Source organism: Nicotiana sylvestris, chromosome 6, assembly GCF_000393655.2.
Source record: "Nicotiana sylvestris chromosome 6, ASM39365v2, whole genome shotgun sequence".
NCBI classification, from domain to species: domain Eukaryota; kingdom Viridiplantae; phylum Streptophyta; class Magnoliopsida; order Solanales; family Solanaceae; genus Nicotiana; species Nicotiana sylvestris.
Window position 1 is genome coordinate 155,635,803 of NC_091062.1, and position 7,062 is coordinate 155,642,864.

Consider the following 7,062-nt stretch of genomic DNA (forward strand, 5'->3'; position numbering starts at 1 on the left):
CCACTCCGAAATATCAAGTCTCTGAAGTAATATGCCCGGTCTCTGATGCTCATACTTTACCTGCTGACAATTTAAACATCGAGCTACAAACTCAACTATGTCTTTCTTCATTTTTCTCCACCAATAGTGTCGCCTCAAACCTGATACATCTTTGTGGCACCCAGATGAATAGAATACCGTGAACTGTGGACTTCTTCAAGAATCAATTCACGTAACCCATCTACATTTGGAACACAAATTTGACCCTGCATCCTCAACACACCATCATCTCCGATAGTAACATCCTTGGCATCGTTGTGCTGAACTGTGTCCTTCAAGACAAGTATATGGGGATCATCGTACTGGCTCTCTCTAATGCGGTCATATAAGGAAGACCGAGAAACCACTAAAGCTAAAACCCGACTGGGCTCCGAAATATCTAATCTCACGAACTGATTGGCAAAGGCCTGAACCTCCAATGCTAATGGCCTCTTTGCTACCGGTAGATATGTTAAACTGCCCAAACTCTTGCCTTTCGACTCAATGCATCGGCAACGACATTGCCCTTTCCCGGATGATACAAAATAGTGATATCATAATCTTTAAGTAACTCTAACCACCTCCGCTGTCGTAAATTGAGATCCTTTTGTTTGAACAGATGTTTTAGACTCCGATGGTCAGTATAGACCTCACAATGGACATCGTACAAATAATGCCGCCAAATCTTCAAGGCATGAACAATAGCTGCTAATTCAAGGTCGTGAACAGGATAATTCTTCTCATGAACTTTCAGTTGTCTGGACCCATAGGTAATCACCCTACCGTCTTGCATCAACACCGTTCCGAGACCAGTACGTGATGCATCACAATACACGGTATAAGACCTGATACCTGTAGGCAAAACCAACACTGGAGTAGTAGTCAAAGCTGTCTTGAGCATTTGGAAGCTCTCCTCACAACTCCTCGGACCATCTGAATGGAGCACCCTTCTAGGTCAATCTGGTCATAGGTGCAGCAATAGAAAAGAAACCCTGTACAAATCGGCGATAATACCCTGCCAAGCCAAGAAAACTCTGAATCTCTGTAGCTGAGGATGGCCTAGGCCAACTCTGAACTGCCTCTATCTTCTTCGGATCCACCTTGATTCCTTCACTAGACACTAGGTGTCCCAAGAATGCCACAGAACTAAGCCAGAACTCATACTTAGAGAATTTGGCATAAAGTTTCTCCTCTCTTAGCCTCTGTAATACAATACCCAAGTGTTGTGCATGTTCCTCATGGCTACGTGAGTACACCAGGATATCATCAATAAATACCACAACAAATGAATCAAGATACGACTGGAATACACTATTCATCAAGTGCATAAATGTTGCTGGGGAGTTGGTCAGCCAAAAAGACATTACAAGAAATTCATAGTGGCTATAACGAGTCCTGAATGTCGTCTTTAGAATATCCAAGTCCCAAATTTTCAACTGATGATAGCCAGACTGCAAATCAATTTTTGAAAATACCTTGGCACCCTGTAGCTGATCAAATAGGTCATCAATACGAGGCAATGGGTACCTGTTCTTCACTGTAACCTTGTTCAGCTATCGATAATCAATACACATGCGCATGGAGCCATCTTTCTTCCTTACAAACAAGACTGGAGCACCCCATGGTGATATACTGGGCCGAATGAAACCCTTATCAAGCAACTCTTATAGTTGTTCTTTTAATTCTTTCAATTCTGCTGGGGCCATACGATATGGTGGAATAGAAATGGGCTGAGTGTCCGGTACCAAATCAATACCGAAATCAATATCTCTGTCTGGTGGCATACCCGACAAATCTGTATGAAACACATCCAGGAAGTCTCGCACTACCGGTACAAAATCAATAGTAGGAGTGTCCGCATCAACATCTCTTATAAAAGCCAAATATGATATACACCTCTTCCCAACCATTCGTTAGGCCTTTAAGTAAGAAATTACTCTGCTTGGAACATATTCTAGAGAATCTTTCCACTCGACCTTGGAAAATCCCGGCATCTCTAACGTCATAGTTTTTGTGTGACAGTCCAGGATAACATGACATGGAGACAACTAATCCATACCCAAAATCACATCAAAATCAACCATACTGAGTAACAGGAGATCAACTTTGGTCTCCGGTTCCTCAATAGTTACCACACATGATCGATACACATGATCCACAATAATAATATCGCCCATTGGTATATAGATACATGAACAGATGAAGTTAAGGACTCATGGGGCATATCTAGATAACGAGCAAAATAAGAAGAAACATATGAATACGTGGAACTAGGGTCAAATAATATAGAAGCTTACCTGTGGCACACTGAGACAATACCTGTGATCACTGCATCTGAGGCAATAGCATCTGGTCTGGCAGGAAGGGCATAGAATCGGGCCTGACCGCCACCTGATCGGCCTCCCCCTCTAGAGCGACCTCTAGCTGACTGGGCTCCACCCTAAGCTGGTTGGGCAGGTGGTGAACCAACTAGTGCTGGCGTCATAGTCTGACTCCTTTGCTGCACTGGACCTCCCTGGCGCCGTGGACACTACCTCCACATATGTCCAAACTCTCCTCACTCAAAGCAACTCCCCGATATTGGTGGTGGGGACTGAGGAGAACACCGAGCACTGGAATACCTAGCAGAAGAACCTGTCATAGATGAGCCCTGAACCGATGGAGCACGTGATAGACTCTAAGCTGGAAGAGCACTGAGAGATGAGTGACCTTGCTGAGAAGTATGAAAACCATGGCTAGATGATGCACCACGGTGAGCTGGACGAACCGTCTAAGCATGTCTAAAATGATAACCCCTGTCGTGATGAGACAGACCTCCAGAAGGAACACCACCAAAATTATTGGATCCACGAGGCCTCTTGGCCTCTCTCTCTATTCGCTCCTGGCGACGAACCGACTCTATATACCGAGCAATGTCAACAACCTCCTCAAAAGAAGCGCCAGTCACCCTCTCTCTAGTCATAAGAAATCGCATATGATATGTGAGGCCATCAATGAACCTCCTAATCATCTCTCTATCTGTGGGAACCAACCAAACAATATGACGAGCTAACTCAGAAAATCTCATCTCATATTACGTCACAGTCATATTATCCTGACGTAATTGCTTGAACTATATACGCAGTTCCTCTCTGCGGGACTGCGGTACATACTTCTCTAGGAAGATAACGGAGAACTACTGCCATGTAAAGGGGCGCTGCACCAACCGGCCTACGCCTCTCATAAGCCTCTCACCAAGTGAAGGCAGCTCCAGAGAACTAGAAAGTAGTGAACGATACCCCACTGGTCTTCAAAATACCTGCTATACGAAGAATCCTCTGACACTTATCCAAGAAACCCTGGGCATCCTCGCCCTCTGCACCGCTGAAAGTCAGAGGCCAAAGTATACCAAAACTCTCCAATCTACGCTGCTCGTCATCAAGCATGGGAAGAACCACATAGTCCTGAACATCTGGAACCAGCTGGGCTTGTGGTACCCCTGGTGTCTGCAGTCCCTGCACCACCTGATCTAGAGTACGGGCAACAGGGGTATGAGTACCTCCCCCGGCTTGAGAAGTGGTAGGTTTGGCCTGAGCTGAAACCACCTGGCAAGACCAGTGCAAACATTCAGTATCTGGCCAAAGTCTCCTGAAGGCCTAGAATCACAATAGGCACAGCTGGTGCCTGAGCTGGCTCTGTCGGCTCAGCCATATCTGGAATCTGCTCCTGAGCTAGAGCAACTGGTGGTACTACAAGTGCTGCTCCAACTGCTGAATGAGCCACACCTCGACCTCTACCACGACCCCGGCCTCTACCATGGCCCCAGCCTCTCACGATCCTAACTGGTGATACTGGTGGCTAGCCGTCTGATCCGGAAGTACATGTCCTCACCATCTGTGAAAGAATAGAATAATAAAAAAATTTAGTTTCCGGAATCAACAAGTTTGTACGACAGAATACAAGAAAGTGAAATGTTCCTAAAGGTTCTATAGCCTCTCGAAGAAAAGTACAGACATCTCCATACCGATCCGCAAGACTCTACTAAACCTGCCCATGACTCGTGAGACCAATGTAACCTAGGCTCTGATACCAACTTGTCACGACCCAAAATCTCACTTGTCGTGATGGCGCCTATCGTGGTACTAGGCAAGCCTTGACTCAATATCTCAACACAATAGAATTTTTTTTAAGTAAAGGCGGAAGCGGTTAATATTAAATAAAACCTTTTAGAATAGAATATAATTCCAAAAGTACTAAACAATCCATCCCCAAAACTCGGTGTCACTGAGTGTATGAGCATCTAAATGATAACAATATCTGACTGATAAAACATTGTCTAAAATATAGAATAGTACAACATGAAAGGATAGGAGAGTCAAGGTCAACGAACGATGTGCAGCTACCTCAATAGTCTCTTGAGTCTGACTCATCAATCAACAACCACCGTGACCAGAAGTGCATGGATCTATACACGAGGTACATGAGGTAACATGAGTACACCAACTTAGTAAGTAACAAAAATAAATAAGGAACTGAGAAGTAGTGACGAGCTATGCAAATAGAGTTATCTCAATAACTTTCAATTTAACAGTTTAAATCTCATCAATGCATACTCAAGTAAACCAAATATCAAATATTCCAGAAATATGTACGACAAGGAAACATAGCAACTAAGTTCAGCAATTAACTGAAAACAAATACAGCTTCTCAAGGCAACAGTCACTCAGCTCAATCACTCGGCTCTCATCCCTCAATAATCATACTCAATAGGTACCTGCGCTCACTGGGGGTGTGCAGACTCCGGAGGGGCTCCTTCAGCCCTAGCTCTATAAACTGCACGGACAACTCACGTGCTAAAATAATATCTGGATCCGCACGGATAACTCACATGTTGTACGGACAACTCACGTGCTATAATATAATATCTGGATCCGCACGGACAACTCACGTGTTATAGTATCAATAACCTCACACTTAGGCCCTCGGCCTCATTCAATCATCAATCTCTCCAGTCTCTCGGGCTCTCAGAAATCATATAAACGGCCCAAACATAAGTAATATCATATATCAATAATGAACAGTAAGAGACAGAGGCATAATAAGTAAGAAAAGCTATGACTGAGTACAAAACAACAATTTAGCAGCTAATTCAGCAAGTACACGACCTCGCAGGTCTCAAAAATGATCACATAAGGCCCAAACATAATTTCTAACATGAAGTACAGTCAATTTCCATGAAAAACAGAGGAAACATATATTAAACAGTAGGCCAATTGATTCCACAGTCTCACGGGACGGACCAAGTCACAATCCCTACGGTGCACGCCCACACGCCCGTCACCAAGCATGTGCGTCACCTCCAAAATAGCCATACGACACAATGTCCTGGGTTTAATGCTGCACTGTGGGCCGGTCCCGAACCGGACCGGACCGGGCCCGCGGTCTTAACGGGCCTTACGGGCCTGGTGGGCCGATCATGGTGGTCTCTTAAAGCCCGAGGCGGGCCGGTCTTGTTTGGTAAGCCCACAAGCCCGGGACCGTTTAGCCCGGGACCGGCAGGCGGGCCTGGTCCGGGCCCAGCGGGCCTAACGGCTATAATTTTAAAAAAAAAAAATTAAAAAACAGCCCAACGGCCATATTTAAAAAGTAGCCGTTTGGGGCTTTTTTTTACAGTTTGGCAGTTTAGAAAATGGCCATTTGGCCCCCAAACTTTATTTTAACCCCAAACTTTATATAATTACACTTTTTCCTATTTCTCAACTATAAATACCCCCTCATTATTTCATTTTTATTCACCAATTCATCAATATCTCTCAATCTCTCTACTACAATTACTTAATCTATTGTTGAAATTTCGTGAAAAATTGTGAAGTTGTTGAATTGAAGTTTTCAAGTGTTCAACGATTTTCAATTTTCAAGAAGTTGTTCGGCAATCCGGTAAACTCGTTTCAACTCTTACGTTTTAAGAATATATTTTTGTGTGGTTTAGATTGCATAATTATAATTAATATGGCATTTACTTTGAAAAAAATGTTTGGTAAAGGAAAAGATAAAACCGGTGAAAGTAGTGGCCAACCAACTACCCTTCCCCCGGCTCCCCGACCTAGAAAAGATAAGCAAGTTGAAAGTAGTCGCCAACCTAGACGTCCTCCTCCTTCCGTAATTCTTGATAGTGATCACCCTTGTTTTCAATTTACCGATAGTGAATTTTACCATAATGTTGCACCAGGTGAAAGATTAGATGATGAAATTATGAATGCTCTTTATCCTAATGAAACCATCTTAGAAAATAATGAGGAAAATGAGGATGATGATGAAACCCAAGCACCGGATTTAGATGATACACCTACTAGTCCTCTTAATAACCCAACTGATGCACCGGTCGACCCACCTGTAGAAACTCCTACTTTTAATAGAGAACCTGCTAAACGCCTAGAAACATCATTAGTTTGAAATTTTTTTACTCAAGTAAGAGAACAAAATAAGGCTAAGTGTAAAACTTGTGGGAAATTAATGTCGCATAAATATACTGGAAACCGTAGCGGTACGGGTAGTTTGACTAGGCACATAAAAACACACCCTAGAGATAAGGCTAGATTTTTTCAAATGAAAGCGCAGCTAGAGGGGACAAGTGTAGATTCTGCGGTTAACCCTAGTACAGGTTCAAATCTAGTTCAACCAGGAATTAACACTGTCACCGGAGGTATTTTATATTACGATCCAAATAGAGATCGTGAAGAATTAGCAAAGATGATTACTGTTATGTGCTTACCTTATACTTTTGCTTCTAATCCTAATTGGGTTCATTATATTAGAAGAGTTTTTAATCCTACTTATAAAGGTTGGCCTCGCGCAACAGTTAAGAGTGATATTTATAAATTCAAACATGAATATGAACAATATTTGCGGTATTTATTTACTCATATACCTAATCGGATTTCTATTACTACTGATATTGGTAGAAGTGGTAATGATTGTGATTATCTAACTGTTACAAGTCATTGGATAGATGAGGAATGGATAATGCAAAAACGCATAATTGCATATAGAATAATTAATTCGCGT